A 19,559-nucleotide genomic window follows, 5' to 3' on the forward strand; every position below is an offset into this window, starting at 1 on the left:
TTGTTTGTTTGTTTGCTTGTTTGTTTCTTTTATTGCATTACCAATCATTATGTTTTTGCAGTGGGAAGACCATGACCTTGAAAACTTCACACATTTCTGCATTTTCTGCGATAAGAGTTTAGTACAGCACTAGCATATCAGATGAGCAATTTAGACCACCGTTGTAATAATGGTTTCATTGTAAGAGTGCTGTTAGAGAAGTCTGCCTTTCTGTTTTGTTTTGCTATTCAATATATTCAGTAACATGGCAACATTGAAGGCTGATCTGTTCATTTTTGTCTTGTTTTGTTATTGTTCACAAGTCTGCAAAGAAAAAGCTGACAAACCATTAATTTTTTCAAATAAAATAATCGTGGATACTCGAAATAAACCTATAGAGAAAGATTGCTGAAAGATTTTTGCAGTCATTTGTCAGAAATAAAACATGGTTGAACAACCTTGCATGCTTCTTTGTTCTTGATCAGCAAGAACATTTAATCCGGACACACCGAAAGCCGTTTGTGTGCTCTTGCGCCATCTAGCATACATACAAGGAAACAGTTCTCAATACAGATTATTTGAAGAGGATGATTATGAATTTGTACAGTTGCCAGCACAATGGGACTAGAGTTCTCCATGCAATCTTCATGATTCCATAAGGCAAGTATATGCACAGTCCTATAACTACAGCTGGACAAGCTCCCCTCTGTTCATGTCAAAGCTGAACTGTTTACCCCAAAGTCAATAAATATTTATGTATCCTGAACCAATCCAAGCAGCACTTCAGAGCAGCCGTCAGCAATGCAATGGACACGTTGCTCCATGGCTTTGTTAGATGGCTGTTGAACAACTGCCCCAAGGGAAAGTAGGGGTAAGAGTCAAAGACCCACCCTCTTACCCTATTGATTGTCTGTGCAATGTTGGCAACGTGTGTCATGAGAAACTGACAGACAGTGATATTCAGAAATATTCTAAGAACTTCCTTTCCTATACTGATGTGTTTTCTCCCTGGATTAATCCCTAAGTTAAAATCCCCCTGACCAGTTGCTGCATGTCAGCTTGTCTGATTGAAACTGGCGCTTATGTTGTTAGTTGAATATGTTATGCATCAGTGATTGGGTTTTGCTCCATGAACCATTGGCAGGTGGGTAATAAATGGAATTACCTTTCTCTGTCTTCTGCGTGCTTCTGGCTCAACCTTCGGTCACATAGGTGATAGCAATCTGTTTCCTCCAGAAAGAATTTTGCTAGCCAGCATGCTAGTGAAATATAGCAAGTGAGCTACCTGCCGGCCTCGTGCCGATACTTAATTTAACCTGCATTGCCTTTGGGAATAGAAAGCAGAGTCATTCTGGCCTGCTCTTTCCTCTGTGGTTTCCTCCGTTTCATTACGTTGTGAGAATTGCATTGACCTTTTGCTTTTATTTAAGTTTAATTTCATATGGCTGTGGGCTTGAAAATGAGACTTCAGTCGGATACAGAATACACACTAACGTGTTGATGAACTATATTGACACAGTGGTTGTATTTCTACTTTGAAGTGGTCTCAAAAGGAAAGCTTCAGATTGAGATGGAAATACATACCAAGTGCTTCTGTAAACTGGTGCTATATCTCTGTTTTGGGGAATAGGGAAGATATCTAAGTGGGCTAATCATTCAAAGGTTCAGAAACATACTGCATTTCTCAAAGGGCAATATGAGCAAATCTTAATCAGGTTCTGTGAGGAACAAAAATAAAAAAATGGCTGCTTCCTAATTTCCTGACTTCTCCCACAGTGCAAACAATTAATGATACAGCAAAATGCCGTCATGTAATTTTGGTGCCCTGCATTTGAACTTAAATTTGATTTTAGCTAAAATATAAGGATTATGCTAGTCAACTAAACTGTGCTAACTTCTTTCAAAATTCCTTAGAACTGTAGCCAGGCAGAAATTCTCTGTTTTCCATAACATTGTGCTAGGCAAATTTTGTTGGCAACTAGTGAAGTTGCTGAATATTGTAATGAGGTACTTTGAAATAGAAATTTGATATGCTCATAAACGTACCATTTTCTGAATTGGCCCAATTTCTCCCCTTTAGTTCTTATCTTACTTGAATAGTACAATAATTCAAGCCAGGAAAGAACTCTTTCATCACTTACCAGGCCTGTAATGGTGATGGCAGTACAGCACTTCTCTTTCTGGTGCTTGAAGTCCCCAGAAGTGCCCAGAGTGCTGGGGAATGTATTACCCAGCTTCCTGCAAATCTAGCAGAGATTCAAGTGTTGCAGTCATGTCTATCTTTGGGTTAGCTAGCACCACAACTTTATTCAACATAAAAGGACCTGCAACAATCGCTAACACTGTGCCAGACACTACTAATACAGGGGCCTGTCCATAATCATGGGGTGGTAGGAGAGGGGTAATACCTCTGGTGGGAGAATTGTCACGCTCCTTCTGGGGTTGTTTGTCCACCTTTGGTCTCCATCCTGCACTCAGCTCTTACGTGTGGTTCTCAGAAGCTGTGAGTTGGCCAGCTAAACCAAGTGAGGGTAGCCAATGGGTCTCAAGCCCTCATTGAGTTAGGGACTTCCTCTACATGTGAAGGAATGAGTGGACAGAACCAATAGTGGGTCCAACAGTAAATGAAGCAGTTTTTGCACATGCTTGATGAGCAGATGGGGCTCATCAATGTGGGAAGGTAAAACTCTGAGAAGTAAAACTCTGATCCTGATCCTAAACCTCTGCTGTCTTGTGGGATATCTTCAGGAGAGGAAAAGGCTAAGGAGTAAACCCTGCCCAAATCTGAAGTGGAATCCGTAAGATGGCTGGATGGCGCCTTCCAGTAACTCCTGTAGCCAAGCAGATGCCAAATGTTTTGCTTGGATTTATTTTGGACCCATCAGCAAGGCTGAGAGAAGGACCTTGTCGTCTCGGCAGCCCAGGACCTCCATACACACTGACCAGACTTGTGCCCTGGAAAGGTCACTTCGGTTTGGTTTCTCTCTGGTGACACACTCTCTTTGGATGGATGGGTGTCATCAAATCCCTTCCTTGAATTAGGGCATGCCATACCTGTTCATTCTGTCCCCCTCCCCATTATCAACACGTCAGGTGTTGAGGGAAACCTTCTTGAGGTATCTGCTCACTTCCATGCCCTAAGCCTAGGGGTGGACAAGACACATTTGCTCCAAATGGGTTCTGTTCCCTGCCCCTGTGTCCCCCAGGCCTGATGGTCAAGCCTTTAAATTCTCAATCAACTTATATCTGTAGCTACCAGTATAAGCTGGTGGGAAGGGGTGTGATTGTGCACTTGACCTTTCATCAAGAGAATCACAGCTGCTTACTGGGAGTGAGAGGGGGAAGTGTGAAGTGAAGGGCGGTCAGTTCTGTGCAAGCACAAAAGCAGGGGCACTTGCACAGCACCAGTCCTCCTCCTATAACTCCTAGTAATTGTGGGACTAGCCAGGTACAGAAATTTGGTTTGATGTCTGTGATTAATCTAGTGTGCTATGTCACTGAGGAAACCTAATGGGAAAGCAGAATGTGTTGATGCATTGGTGCTGTGAGCCCTTCTATCTTATGCACAGCTGGCTGGTTGGCTGGTTGGTTGGTTGGTTGGTTGGTTAGTTGGTTTGTTGGTTGGTTGCCATCCTTCTGTCTCGGGAGACAACAGAAGAGTGAGCCTTTGAGGATGAGGTCAAACCATTGGAGAATTACAATGCTTGCTGTGGTGTTAGGGAATTGGCAGAATAAAGAGGAGTGGTGGTGGGAGCTGTTAGCCCAAGAGCCCCCTAAGGAGGGCTCTGAAGATGACACTGAGAGCTGGGAGCCTGTTGGTGGGACACTGAGGAGCAGTCAGCAGAAGGGATGAGCCGAGAGCTGATAGAAGCAGGAGACTTGAGTGATCAAGGGTGTGTGTGTGTGTGTGTGTGTGTGTGTGTGTGTGTGTGGAGAAGTTGGACCCTCCAGGACAAGAGTAGAAGCTGAGATTCACAGCATGATTGCTGACAGTCCCCAATTCTGCTGACTCTCCTCCTCCTTTGGCTCCTCACTCAAGGAGGATCTTGCATGTTGCTGAGCAATGCATCAGACAGGCCCAAAGGAGGAGCCCATGTCTCAACGCAGCTTTCGTCTGCTTGGGAGGGATCCAGAGGAGAGGGCATGCCTGGAGCTTCATTTCAGCAATGCCTTTGTTGAGTTAAGATGAACTGGGGACATTGCTGTCTTGTTTTTCTGCTAATGAAAAGCTAATAGCATTCTGTGCCTTTCATGTATGTCCGGTGGGTAACCTGGCTCTTTGACAGCTCCTTGACAGGTGGCTGTAGAGCCCAATATGGAAAAGACCAAACCCAGGATATGCGTTGAAACACCAGAAACTTCTCAGAGAATGAGATGCATATAACAGCACTGTTGAGTTTGATAGGGCTATGACTGCTGAGCAGCAGTAGTAATTGTTCGGTGGTATGAAGTATTTGCCTGCACTAACTTGTGAAATGCATACTACATGATTTTATCTTATTCTCTGGAAGTTTGTTGTCTCTTGCGTTATCTTTTTCTTGAAAACTCATCTGTTTAGTTTTCTCATGACCATGATCTCCATGTTGGTTTCTGCTTTCCTTCACTGTGCAGCGAAAGGGCTTGTCACGAGACAGGTGTTTACATTCCACAGTCTGTACTGTTGGAGTTTCTCACGGGAAAGGGAGACTGGATGTGACGTACACTGGTTTCCTGTTTTTCACTGTGTGATTCTCTCCAAGCTGTCGAGGAGAGAGGATGCATTATCTGCTCCGGCAGAGGCAAGATGTCTTTCTGTAATATATCAGCTTTGAACTGTAAATAAAGCAATATAGAGTATGTAGTACGTACTCCTCATCCTTCCGCTGGGCACGGAACTCTGCTTTACACCAACACGTGGTTATGGGCTCCAGAAGTCGAATCGGAGTGCCGGCAAAGGATCGGAATGCAGAGGGACGGATCGGATCGGAATCTGCTCTGCGCGTAAAAATGATTGATGAGGTATGTGCTACTGCTCCGGGCAGCCTGCCAGCTTCTAGTTAATGGCTTTATGGCTGGACTTTGAACTTTTAAAGCCGTTTTGCCGGGAATACGCAAAAGGCTCCCAGGCACAAGTTACTATGCTGGGGAAATCGAAAGTAACTTTTAAGTGCGCTTTTGGAATAAAGCAGCTGCAGCAGTGACGCAGCAAGATTTAAAGCAGCATATATGACGCTGAAGGCTAATGCCAGAGTCATGATGGCCCTTCAGGATGCTTGTGGGATTCCTAAGCTCAACAAGAAAAATTATGCGGACTGGGTTCAGTATGCAGAGGCAATTCTGCGGAAAGAGGGTTTGTTTGAGGTGATTACAGAAACCCCCCCAGCTCCAGTTACAGATGCATGGAATGCTAAGGATTCCAAAGCACGGGGAACTCTTACATTGATAGTATCCCCAGAAGAGCTCTGTCTATTGCGTGATAAGACCTCAGCCAGAGAAATTTGGGATTCTTTGAGAGAGGCTCACTTAAGGACAGAAGCTGGATCTACCATGTTTTACTTCAACAAGCTGCATAATATGGCTCTTGCTGAAGGTGGAGATGTGCGTTTACATCTAATGGAGATGCAGAATCTGAGACATGAGCTGCAACAGAGAGGACTCAACTTTCCAGAGGCTGTGTATTCTTTCATGATACTACAATCTTTGGGTTCAGGTTGGGAGTCTGTTGCAACCCAGATTGCTGTGCAGCCAACCGCTCAGCTGACAGTGGACTTTGTTACTGCCGTGATTCAGAATGAAGCAGATCGCCGGGGTGCTAGCTGCATGGGCAAGGGGGAGTCTTCACAGACGTCATCCCATAGTGCAGTGGAACCACCAGATGGCGCCAAAGCTTTGAAGGCAGTGAAATGCTACTCGTGTGGACGTCTAGGCCATATGAAGAGGGAATGCAGATATCCCAAGGCCAAGACAGAGCAGCGCAGCGAAAGCTCATCGCGCGGAAAAGGCCGAGGCAAAGGCAAAGGTCCGGTGTCTAGGACAACACAGCACAAGGCTATGGTTTCACGCTTCACTCCAAAGGTTGCAGAGGTCCAGAAGAAGTCTAGATCTTTCTTCGTTGTTGATTCGGCGGCAACCCACCACATGTGCAACGATAAAAGACTGTTTGTGTCTTTTACACCGCAGGAAGGTGCGATTCACCAGGCGGATGACCACACTATTCCCAGTAAAGGCTACGGAACTGTTGTTCTTCACAGTTTGGACTTATCGATACAGAATGTCCTTTACGTGCCAGATTCCAAACATAACTTGCTCAGCGTAGGACAGCTAATTGAGCGGAACATTGACGTGTCCTTCAAGAACAAAAAGTGCATCATCACAAAGAAAAATGACTATGTATTGCATGCTGAATATGTTGATCGTTTGTTTGTTTTGTATTATGATGATGTTGTGCAGGATGACACTTGTTGCATTGCAGGTTCTAACAAAAGTTTGCATGCAGGATGTATTCATGATTTTCATCGAAAATTTGGTCATTTGCATTTTGAGGCAGTATCTAAAATGCCTGCCTTAGTTGAAGGTATGACTATTAAACCCTGCAGGTACCACATGAAGTGCAAAGCATGCGCAGCAAACAAGGTGAAAATGGCTGCGAAAGGTAAGGTGTCTAGTAGGCAAGCTACGGAACCATACCAGGTTGTTCATGCTGATTTGGTTGGACCACTAGCGCCCTCTTTGGGTGGCAATAGGTACTTCATGGTTCTCATTGACGCATTTTCGAGGTATATTTTTGTGTACAATCTCAAGCAGAAATCAGAGGCTTTTCCTAGGTTCAAGGAATTCTGTGCTTGGTTGGAAAATGTGCATGGTAAGAAGATAAAGACCCTTTTCAGTGATCGCGGGGGAGAATTCACTTCTCAGCAGTTTGAAGCTTTTCTGACTGAGAAAGGAATTCAACACGATTTGTCTAGTCCTCGCTCGCCATGGCAGAATGGACTTGCGGAACGGGCAAATCAGACATTGCTTCAAGGATTAAAAACCTTGCTGCATGATGCCAATCTTCCAGAGAGTTATTGGGCCGAATCTCTCTCGTGTTTTGTTTACAGTTACAATCGCAGGTTATCTTCAGCGATTGGTTGTACCCCCTATGAGAAGATGTTTGGCAAGAAGCCATACATCAAACACATGAAAATTTTTGGTTCTGACATGTGGGTTCATTCACCACAAAACTCCAAGTTAGACAAGCGTGGATTGCATGGTATCTTTCTAGGTTATCAGAAAGGGTCTTACAGAATAATGATGACTGACTCTAAGACAATTAAGCTCACGAGAAGTGTTGAGTACAATGCAAAGTGGGGGGAGAATGTGGGAATTTTCCAATGTTATCCTGATGACGGTGATGAGACTGAGGATAGTCAAAAGCAACCACAACAACCCACTGATGAAGGTTCTGAGTCTGAATCTGAAACTGAATCGGGTGATTCAGAGGATTTCAAGAGTGCGAAAGCCTCTATGCGACCCTCTGAAAGCTCTGATCAAGAATTGGAGGAACCATTGTTCACAATAGGTCGTTTTTCTCCTAAGAAGGAAGAGGAGAGTGTTGAAGACTTAAGGCTCATTCGTAGGTCACAAAGAGCCACAAAGGGCAAACCTCCAAAGAGATTTGCTGATGAGTTTGCTACGATAGCAGTAACAGCTGTTAAAAGCTCCAAGAAGGTATTTGAACCTTCAAGTTTCCAAGAAATCCAGGGTTTGGATTCAAAGGAAGCTGAGCCATGGTTAAATGCCATGAAGGCTGAGCTTGATTCCTTGGAAAGGAACAAAACATGGGAACTAGTTCCAGTAGTTCCAGGAATGAAACTGCTTGGAAGCAAATGGGTCTTCAAAGCGAAGACAGATCAAAATGGCAAGATAGTCAGACACAAAGCCAGATTGGTAGCCAGAGGTTTTGCACAGATACCAGGTGAAGACTATCACGAGACCTACTCACCCACAGTGAGGTATGAAAGCATTAGGCTTATGCTCAAGCGAGCTGCAGAGGAAAATCTACACATTAGTCACCATGATATTAATACAGCTTTTCTGTACGGATCTCTAGATGAATCACTTTATATGCTTCCACCTGATGGCGTACAGGTAAAACAGGGATTTGTTTGTGCTCTGAAGAAATCCCTTTATGGTCTCAAACAAAGTGCACGGTGTTGGCACACGAAACTCACTGAAGTATTGTTTTCTCTAGGTTTTAAGCAAGGGAAAGCTGATCCATGTGTATTTGTCAAAGAGGAGGGGCAGAAGAAACTGTACTGTTTGTTTTATGTTGATGATTTATTATTCTTTTGGAAAGATGTCGCAATGTACAATAACGCCCTAGCTCAACTGAAAGAGCACTTTGACATGAAAGATCTTGGTGAGGTAAACAACTATCTATCTCTGGAAATAGAGAGAGATCAAAATGGTAACATTCTAGTACACCAGTCACGGAAAATTGCTGATGTGTTAAGCAAACTAAACCTGATGGATGCTAACCCTGTAGACACACCGATGATAACAGGTTATCAGGTAGATGACACTGAAGAAGCATTTTCTGACACTACACTATACAGAAGTGTGCTAGGCAAGCTAAACTTCATTGCCAGATGTTCAAGACCAGACATTGCTGTTAGCTGTAATTTGCTAAGCAGACAAGTCAACAATCCTAGTGTCAAGGATTGGAAAGCTCTGAAACGCATAGCGCGGTATTTGAAAGGCACTATGCATTACAGACTGAGATTTAACAATCAGAAATCTGGTGGTCTTGAGATATTTGCAGATGCAAGTTTTGGAAGTGACACTGCAGACAGGAAAAGTACGTCTGGAGTTTGCTACATGTACAATCAGGGTCTGTTTGATTGGTCATGCAAGAAGCAAACAACAGTTAGCTTAAGTACTTGTGAAGCTGAACTGAATGCACTGTCTTATTCACTTAAGGATTGTGAATGGTTAGTACAATTGTGCAAAGATATGAAAATTCCTGTCAAATGTCCAATCCAGGTTTACCAGGACAACAAAGCATGTTTGGCTTTGCTGAAGTCTGAAGGTTGTAAGCAAAGCACGAAGCACTTGCAATTAAAGTTGCAGCATGCTAGGGAATGTATTCAGAAGGGACTCGTAACGGTGTCCTATATGCCAGGTAATGAAATTCCTGCTGATGTATTGTCCAAGATTGTATCAAGGGATCAACACTGTACCTATGTGCAGAAGTTGGGTTTGTACTGATATTGTACGAACACGCTGCCCAGTGATGTTCACAGAAAGGGGGAGGATGTTGGTTTCTGCTTTCCTTCACTGTGCAGCGAAAGGGCTTGTCACGAGACAGGTGTTTACATTCCACAGTCTGTACTGTTGGAGTTTCTCACGGGAAAGGGAGACTGGATGTGACGTACACTGGTTTCCTGTTTTTCACTGTGTGATTCTCTCCAAGCTGTCGAGGAGAGAGGATGCATTATCTGCTCCGGCAGAGGCAAGATGTCTTTCTGTAATATATCAGCTTTGAACTGTAAATAAAGCAATATAGAGTATGTAGTACGTACTCCTCATCCTTCCGCTGGGCACGGAACTCTGCTTTACACCAACACTCCACAAGGCTGCAAGCTCCAGAGAATTCTCTGTGAGAAATGGATATTCAACAGATAATTTTAAGTATGATAATGCTCAGCTGAAGGAAAAAGTAGAGCAGAGCAAAACATACCTACATTTAAGAGATTTCCGCCTACTCTGTGTAATATTTGCTGCACTGAATTCTGTATAATTATTCATACAAAACCGTGGCTGTGTTCTACTCTTACATGAAAACAAAGTGCCTGCTATAGTACTGTCGTTTCTTTTCTAACCCTTTTCACATAGTTCAAAACTGTCTGTAATCAACTTGAGGAGGGATAGAAGGGTCAGAAAATTAATGTTACTACAGATTATCTTTACACATTTGTAGACCACTACAGGCCCTGAAAGTGACTAATCTTTCTTTTCTATTGAAAATATATCGCAGAAGAAAGTAGTAATTCTTTTACAAAAAAGTTTTGAACGAACACACAATGATTTTCTGGCTTTACAACTTGCCACTCCAGCAACAAGACAGGAGGATGTTGTAAAGCCATGAAATCATACTCTAATTTCATAATATTAGGAGAAAACAACCCTACTCACAACAGCTGAGTTTAGAGCTATCTGCAAATCTCCAGCCATAGTAAAATAACACACTATGCATGACTGGAAAAAAATACACTGTACCTTGTGCCAGAGACAAATAATTTCTAAGGAAGGGAGATTACCAAAGACTTTCTTTGAAATGACCGAAACACTGGACTTGATTGACATCTGGAGAGTAAGGAACCCCCTTGAGAGAGAGGGAACTTTTTTCTCTGAAGCGAAAATGACATGGACAAGAATCGACCAAATTTGGGTAACTAGTAGTATGGCGCCAAGGATAAAAAAGGTAGAAATCTGCCCAAAGACTTGCTCCGACCATAACGCTGTAAAGATGGAGATGAAACTAACAACAACTGGATCCTTTAGATGGAGGATGAATGACACCCTATTTAGAGATGAAGAAATTTACAAGAAGGCCCAAAAAACATTGAAAGATTACTTTGAGATAAACTTGAGAACTGATGTGGAAAAAAGAATAATTTGGGACGCAAGCAAGGCCGTGATGCGAGGTTTCCTAATACAACAAAACTCCATAAAGAGGAAAAAACAGAATGAGAGGAAAGAAAAAATCTTGGAAAAGATGAAAGAAGGTGAAAAGAAATTGAGGTCCAAACCAAAGTCTCATGAGATTTTGAGGGAAATAAGGTACTATCAGATGCAATACATGGAACTGATGAATCAAGAGATAGAATGGAAAATAAAGCAAATGAGACAAAAGACATTTGAATCGGCAGACAAATGTGGGAAACTTCTGTCATGGCAACTGAAAAAAAGGCAAAAACTGAACACTGTGACAAGTTTGGAAATGGACGGAAAGATTATCCACAAACCAAATGAGATAAGTAATTGCTTCCAAAGTTTCTTCAGGAAATTATATGCACAAGGCCCAGTTAATGAACAGGAAATAGAAGAATTTATTAAGAAGTTTGGATTACCAAAGATTTCAGAGCAAAGTAAAATGATTTTGAATGAGGAAATAACAGGACAAGAAATAGAGGGTGCCATTCAGAATATGCAATTGGGAAAATCTCCAGGACCAGATGGTTTGACTGCTAGATATTACAAGGCACTGAAGGAATGGTTAGTACAACCATTGAAGGAAGTTTGTAATGAAATTCTTGAGGGGGAAAAGGCACCTGAATCGTGGAAAGAAGCTTTTATCTCACTTATACCGAAAACTGAGACTGAAAAGAACCAGGTTAAAAACTACCGCCCTATATCACTACTTAATGTGGATTATAAATTTTTTGCAGACATTTTGGCAAAAAGACTGAAGAGAGTGTTGGTAGGGGAGATTCATAAGGACCAAACTGGCTTTCTCCCAGGGAGACATATGTCAGATAACGTGAGGAACATTATAGACATTTTGGAACTGTTAGAGGTGGACATTAATAGGAAGGCTGTTTTAATTTTTGTGGACGCGGAGAAAGCCTTTGATAATATTTGCTGGAGCTTTATGAAGAAGAATCTCCAAGGGATAGGGGTAGGCCAAGGTTTCGAAAACGGTATAGGTGCTATATATTCCAAACAAAAAGCAAAGTTAATTGTAAATAATGTGGTTACGGAAGAAATACCTATAGAAAAAGGTACACGACAGGGATGCCCAATATCCCCTTTACTTTTTATATCAGTCCTGGAGGTTTTGTTGAACAGGATTAGAGGGGACCAGTTGGTTAAAGGAGTTCAGGTCGGAGCCAGACATTACAAACTAAGGGCATTTGCAGATGACCTAGTATTGACTTTGCAACAGCCAGATACTAGTACTAAAACAGTATTAGAACTAATTGAGATATTTGGTCAAGTAGCAGGATTTAAACTGAACAAACAGAAAACTAAAGTGTTGGAAAAAAATCTAACAATGGCTGAAAAAGAGAAGTTTCAGAGTGAAACAGGTTTAGTGATAACAAAAAAAGTGAAGTACCTGGGGGTAAACTTGACTTCTAAGAATGTGAACTTATTTAAGGACAATTATGATAAATGTTGGACAGAAGTAAAGAAAGATCTAGAAATATGGTCAAGGTTGAGACTTTCCTTGTTAGGCCGAATTGCTGTCATCAAGATGAATGTATTGCCTAGAATGTTGTTTTTATTTCAGACGCTGCAGATTTTGGACAAGATGGACTGTTTCAAGAAGTGGCAGAAAGACATATCTAAATTTGTCTGGCAGGGCAAAAAGCCCAGAATAAAATTTAAGATTTTAACTTATGCAAAAGACAGAGGGGGGTTTGCCCTGCCGGACTTAAGACTTTACTATGAATCGGCAGCTTTCTGCTGGCTGAAACAATGGCTGCTTCTTGAGAATACAGACATTTTGGATCTGGAAGGGTTTGATAATAGATTTGGTTGGCATGCATATATATGGTATGACAAGGTAAAATTGCATAAAGGCTTTAAAAACCATATTGTTAGGAAAGCATTATACAATGTTTGGATGAGATACAAAGATCTATTGGAAAGTAAAACTCCCAGGTGGCTATCACCAATGGAAGCTAAAGAGACTAAAAAACTAAATATGGAGTCCAAATGGCCAAAATATTGTGAAATTATAGAACAAGACGGTGAAATAGTTAAACTACAGAGTTATGAGAAATTAAAGTCTAAAGTACGAGACTGGCTGCATTACCTTCAGATAAACGAGGTATTTAAACAGGACAGGAAAATAGGCTTCCAGATGGAGAGGTCAAAACTAGAAACAGAGCTGTTAGAACCCAATACTAAGAACCTGTCAAGAATGTATAACTTGCTGTTGAAATGGAATACACAGGATGAAACGGTGAAATCAGCTATGATTAAATGGGCACAAGATATTGGTCATGACATTATGTTTGCTGACTGGGAACAGTTATGGACCACCGGTGTTAAGTTTACGGCATGTAATGCCTTGAGAGAAAATATAATGAAAATGATTTACAGGTGGTACATGACCCCAGTCAAGCTCGCAAAAAATTACCATTTGCCCAATAACAAATGTTGGAAATGTAATGAGACTGAAGGTACCTTTTATCACCTTTGGTGGACCTGCCCGAAGAGTAAAGTCTTTTGGGAAATGATCTATAATGAAATTAAGAAAGTCCTTAAATGGACCTTTCCTAAGAAACCTGAGGCTTTTCTCCTGGGCATGGTCGGCCAATTGGTGTCAAGAAAGGATAGGACGTTTTTTATGTATGCTACTACAGCAGCAAGAATTCTTCTGGCAAAGTATTGGAAGACACAAGAACTACCCACTCTGGAAGAATGGCAAGCGAAGGTGATTGACTACATGGGACTGGCAGAGATGACCGGCAGAATTCGTGACCAGGGGAGAGAGACAGTGGAAGAAGACTGGAAGAAATTTAAAATTTATCTTAAAAATTGCTGTAAAATGGAGGAGCACTGAGATGTTAAGGTGTTAAGAAATAGAGAATTGCAACTGTAAACAATAAGTTAAGGAAATAAGAATGTAATGAAAGTGAACTAAATAATTAGTTGGAGGATTGCTGAAGAAAGGTAAAAACAAGGATGCAGAAAAGGGGAGGTATGGGGAAGTCCGCGAAGCAAGGTGCATGAAAATAAGTCTATGAAATTATACATGTTTATATGTTTGTATGTTTTGTTCTGTTTATTGTTTGCTTTTATTATGTGTTTGGAAAACCAATAAAAATTTATATAAAAAAGAAAAAAGAAAAAAATGCACTGTAAACTGACAGACAATTGGAATTCTTTCATTGTAGTACTGAAAAAGAAAATATATGAAGGAACCTTTCAAGAGAAAGACAAATATTGTGTATATATTTTTTCCGGTGGGCTTCTTCTTCCTTGTAAGATTAATTGCACCAGAACCAAGAAACAAGCCACAAATGTCATTGGACCTTTAGATGACAAATGTGTGAAAGGATTACTGAAGGACCTTAAGGAGACTGCAGAGAAGCTTAATGAACCCAAGCCAAGGGGCTACACTGCAGGGCATTGCAGTGCCAGGCCAAAGGGGGCACTGTAGGACATTGCAACTATGACATAGTGCATGCACAGAATGGAAGGTGTGTGTGTGGGGGGGGGGTTAATTTTGGCATCACAAGGGTGCCACTGAAATTTGAGAGACCATATTCTGTCCCTGATAGCAGGAGACTCACAGATGCTCAACCACCTTCCTCCTTGTTTTAGCAGTCCCAAATAGGTGGTAGTAATAAGAGCATACCAAAGCTGCTGCACGTGGCTGAGGGCTGTGTTTGATTCACAGGTTGGGAAGACTGTAATTAGGGCAGTCTGGAATGGTTAAAAATCACTCCATACAGAGCATCCTGACCATTTTCAAGGATGTGCCCAGATGGAGAAGATAACACCTGATCAGATTTGTTCCAAGACACAGATTTCCATGTGCTGGAGGAATAGCCAAGCCTCCCCATGCGCAGCAATTTATAAATACGAAATCTGGGCTTTAGACTTACTCCCCACATTTATAACCTAACATAAGATTTAACTTTCTATTTAATATTGATATAGTAGCTTCTCAAAGTGTTTTGCATACAGATTTCAGTAATCCTTGCAATTATCTTACTCATAGATCACTCTTCTAACAATGCTATTATTTTATGTAAGCCGCCTTGGGGATCCTTCAGGATAGAAAGGCAGAGTTGAAATTAAGCTAATAGGCAAGTAAATATTCATAATTCCCAGTAACAGTTAAAATGATGCCCCAATCTATTGATATTATATAGTGGGATTGTGAAATATCTATCTAAAGTGGCCATTTCATAACCCAAATTAGCATACCAATTATAATTATCTTAAGAGCAGCGGGTGGGAAGGAAAAGAAGCCTGACCGATGCATTTAAATAGACTGGAACTTGTCATCCATATGCAAGTATTTTGGCAGGGTTTTTTTTGCATATAAATATCCATCAAAAACAAAAAACCCTTTCTCTTCAAAAATCCTTTGAGCAGCCTTAGCAAAATGTATGCCAGCCACAGCATTCATTGTCATCTCCATCATATCAAATCCTTACCTCATGCAGATATATTCTTCCTCTCTATTGGAATTGACATTCTCAGGGGGCTGAGGTGAACGGTGACAAACAGCAGCAGACACCTGCAGACAGCATAGCCCCAGTGGTATATGAGCATGCTCTCAATTGGAAGTGACATCCTTGGTAGGTGAGGGGAACATGTGGAGACAGATATAAGGTGCAGGTAAACTCTCCAAAAAGGCTGCACATCCAGTGGAGACCTGGTGAAAGGAGCTTCCAATACACTATAGACTTTCCATGAACTCTGTGACATATGTCTCCAAAGAGATCAGCACACATAGTAGACTTGTGGTTAGAGAGGCTCAACTGGAAGTTGCTCCCTAGTGTGTATTTATAGGCCCTCATTTCTTGTTAACAATTTAGCATGTTCACCATGTCAAACACAGGCATGTAGAAGAAACAAAGAGTCTTGTGTCACCTTAAAGACTTGAAGATACCACAAGACTCAACAGATTGACATGGCCACTCCTCTGGCAATTGGCATGCACATAGCAGTCACATTTTCTGCCCAAAATCTGCACCAGTTCTTAGGAAGATTTTGTTGCATTAGTGGCCTGAAAGGAACTTCACTATACCTTACTGAATTGGGAGGTAATATAAGAAACAAAACATAGGAGAAGACGGCACTGTTGCTTCTCTTCTTGAAAATGCTGGCTCAGGGAGGAGTTCATACTGTGAGCTCCTCCCATTTGACCCTGTGGTTTCTTTGATATCTTTGTGGTACAGGAAGGGGTGTATGGAGTGTTAGGGGAAAGGTAGTCAGGGGAGAAATGCCATGTTCCTTCTGGGGTAGTTTGTGCATCTTTGATCTCCACCCTGTACTCACCTGTGGCTCCGAGAAGCTGTCAGCATGCAATGGCGACCACACCCTGGGAACAGCTTTGACTGGCTGCATAAACCAGATGAGGGTAGCCAATGGGTCTCAAACCCTTGGTAAGTTAGGGACTTCTCCTGCATGCAAAGACAGGCTCTGGTGAATTGAGCGGACAAGACCAATAGTGGGGCTAACAGTCCAGAAGGCAGATTCTGCACATGCTGTAGAGAGAAGAGAGGGACAGATGGAGCTCATCAACCTGGGAAGGTAGCCCATTCTAGGAGAAGGAAAACTCTGATCCTAAACCTATGCTGCCTTACAGGGTATCCTCAGGAGAGGAAAGAGCTAAGGAGCAAACTCTACACAAATTTGGAGTGGAGTCCCTAAGGCAGCTGGATGGCACCTGGATATCCTGGATATCCTGCAATTCCTGCAGTCCAGCTGGTGCTAAACTTATTGCTCTGCTTTCCTTTGGACACCATCAGCGAGGCAGAGAGGGGGTTGTTGTTGTCTGGGCAGCAGCGGAGGAAGCCGCTTGTGCTCCTGGGGCAGTGTGCCCAGGGGTGGGGTGCACCGTGGGGCCTCCAGAGTCTGCCTACCTCCTCCCACTCAGCTGCCCTACAGCTGGGGGGGAGGCAGTGGGCGGACTGTTTGGGCAGCGCGGAGCCTGCGTGCACCCTAGTCTCTCCCAGGAGAGATGTGTGGCTCTGGTGCACTGCAGGCGCCACAGTGAGTGCCACCCAACATTTTGTCACCCCCCTCAGTGGTGACACCTGGGGAGATCCACCCCCACCGCGCTCCCTTCCTCCGCCACTGTGTCTGAGCAGCCCAGGACCTCCACACACACTGCCAAGGCTTGTGTTTTGGAGAGGTCACTTTGGTGCTGCTAAGACAGCAGTTTGACTTTACCCCTAGAGGCACACTCCATTATCTCTCAAGACAGATGGATGCCAACAACAACAGGAGGGAACCTCATTTCAGCATGAATATGACTGGTATGTCTAGAATATTTTTTAGGTCTGATTTTTACTGAGGTACTAAATCTGTGTCTGGAGTCACAGATGTGCATGTGGGACCTGTTTATTTGAATGCTTTTATATGCAGGAGTATTCTCTCCATGCCAACATGCCAGTTCCCTTCATGCCAACAATGGTCCGTATGGTTAAAGCCATGGTTTTCCCAGTAGTGATGTATGGAAGTGAGAGCTGGACCATAAAGAAGGCTGATCGCCGAAGAATTGATGCTTTTGAATTATGGTGCTGGAGGCGACTCTTGAGAGTCCCATGGACTGCAAGAAGATCAAACGTATGCATTCTTAAGGAAATCAGCCCTGAGTGCTCACTGGAAGGACAGATCGTGAAGCTGAGGCTCCAAGACTTTGCCCACCTCATGAGAAGAGAAGACTCCCTGGAAAAGACCCTGATGTTGGGAAAGATGGAGGGCACAAGGAGAAGGGGACGACAGAGGGCGAGATGGTTGGACAGTGTTCTCGAAACCACCAACATGAGTCTGACCAAACTGTGGGAGACAGGAGTGCCTGGTGTGCTTTGGTCCATGGGGTCACGAAGAGTCGGACACGACTAAACGACTAAACAACAACATTCTCTCCACATGAAAAAATGTGAGAGAGAATGGTTTGGGCACGCTTTCTCCCTGGTGTGATAGTTTCTGTGGGCATGGTTTCATTCATTTCCATTTTGTATGGAGAAGCACTCAGCCACCTGAGATCCCAGTTGTAGTCTGGTGCAGCCCAGACACGTAAGAATGAATAAACAATAACTAAAAATCCCCAAACATAATACTGTGAGTCTGAGGACTAGTTCATACTTTTACAAGTATGTAGGCTTCACGTAGAGCATGGAGCTTGTGTGCACCTTAATTTGTCCCTCATGCTATTTAACATTTACATGAAACCACTGGGAGAGGTTGTCCGGAATTTCATGGTTCAGTGTCACCAGTTTGCGGATGACACTCAGCTTTGGGGAACTGACTGCTTTTAATGAAATGGGTGGTGTTGTGCTGTTTTTATTGTAATTATCTATATATCTTCAATAAATATTATATATGTATATAGTTTTAATTCGATAAATGTTTAATTGCATTTTAATGATTTTTTCCCCCTATTTTTTATCTGTTCTCATTTTTATCTGTAAGTTGCATTGAGCCAGTTCAGGGAAAAGGTGGGGGGAAAAGAAATATAATACAGACAGTAACCATTTCATGTGGGGGTTCCGTTCCCAGCCCCCCTGTGCATTGCCAGAGCATGTATCAGTGTGCTCTGCCCTGTTCCACTCTGTTCTGCCTCTCTCCCATTCCATTCACCCCATTCCGCCCCCCTCTACCCCTGTTCTGCCTTCTTCCAGGTCCAAAAGGACTCACGCATTGGCAACCACACGTCAGTTGGATGCATCTAAAATGGTCACTGCCTGTAATATTAATAACAGGAATAATAATAGCCTTGCTGTACCCAGGTCCTTGTGGGGTGTGTGTGTGTGTGTGTATGTGTGTCCATATGCAAGTAAACCCTATTTGCATGATCCAGCAACCACTTCTCCATAGCAAATGATTTGCATGTACTGTATGTATACGGCATCCATATTAACAGATGGCACATTCCCACTCAGTAGTGGATGGCACATTTACCTAAACTTTCTCTGTCCAATTTGCTGCTGCATACCAGGATGGGGAATAGCAAATTTGGCAAAGGTGTCAGCAGAAGCACTGCATTAGTTCTGCCAGCACATTTTCACTGTGCCAACCTCTCCACTGCCTTGCTGCTCGCCCTCTTTGACCCAGTATGCAGCAGTGACCCTGCTGGAGAAAGAGCAGGTAAGCAACACAGCTCACCTGACCCGTAGATCCTTTTCACATCTACTATCGGCAATCCAGGTGCCCCCCATCTTATATTTGTGTGGTTGGTTCTTCCTGCCTGAGTGCAGAACCTGACATTTGTCCCTCTTGAAATTCATTTTGTTTGTTTTGGCCCAGTTCTCCAATCTGTTAAGGTCATCTTGAATCCTGATTCTCTCTTCTGTGGCATTAGCTACCCCTCCCAGTTTGGTTTCATCTGCAAAATTGATGAGCATCCTCTTAATCCCTTCATCCAAGTAGTTAATGAAGATGTTGAACAACAACGGGCCCAGGACAGAACCCTGCATCACCCCACTTGTCACTTTTTTTCCAGGGTGACGAGGAACCATTAATGAGCACTCTTCGAGTTCAGTCATTCAATCAGCTACATTGACATTATACAACAAAGACACTACAGTCATATTCATCAAGGTAGAATCTACCATTTAAAACAAATCTTCCAGTTTATAAAGCCTCAACTGTAACAAATAAGTTTGATAGAAAATAAAAGTGAATTCTGACTCAAGTGCTTTTGGAGTAGCTTACAAACATTTATTTTCCTTGTAAATTATTGGGACTTTTCATTTCAAAAATACTTGAACTTTAAAGGAAATGAGAACCGGTGAGGAAATGTTCGGTATGTAAATAACCACTGTAACATTTACATTAATACCATCCCGGCTTCATGTGAAGTAGCATCTTATTTCCAACAAGGAGCTCCCCCCCCCCCACACACTATAAGGGGCGATTACAAA

At 42.7% G+C, this 19,559-nt stretch overlaps 1 long non-coding RNA gene across 1 annotated transcript; it reads right to left on the reverse strand.

The window, feature by feature from the left end:
- Positions 1-433: 433 nt before the first annotated feature.
- LOC144327392 (uncharacterized) lies at positions 434-15,256 on the reverse strand. Its single transcript, XR_013392476.1, has 3 exons — positions 15,120-15,256; positions 2,121-2,225; positions 434-517 (listed from the first exon to the last, which is right to left on the reverse strand). It is a non-coding gene; the product is annotated as an uncharacterized LOC144327392 (long non-coding RNA).
- Positions 15,257-19,559: the final 4,303 nt, after the last annotated feature.

This window comes from Podarcis muralis, chromosome 4 (assembly GCF_964188315.1).
Source record: "Podarcis muralis chromosome 4, rPodMur119.hap1.1, whole genome shotgun sequence".
NCBI classification, from domain to species: Eukaryota; Metazoa; Chordata; class Lepidosauria; order Squamata; family Lacertidae; genus Podarcis; species Podarcis muralis.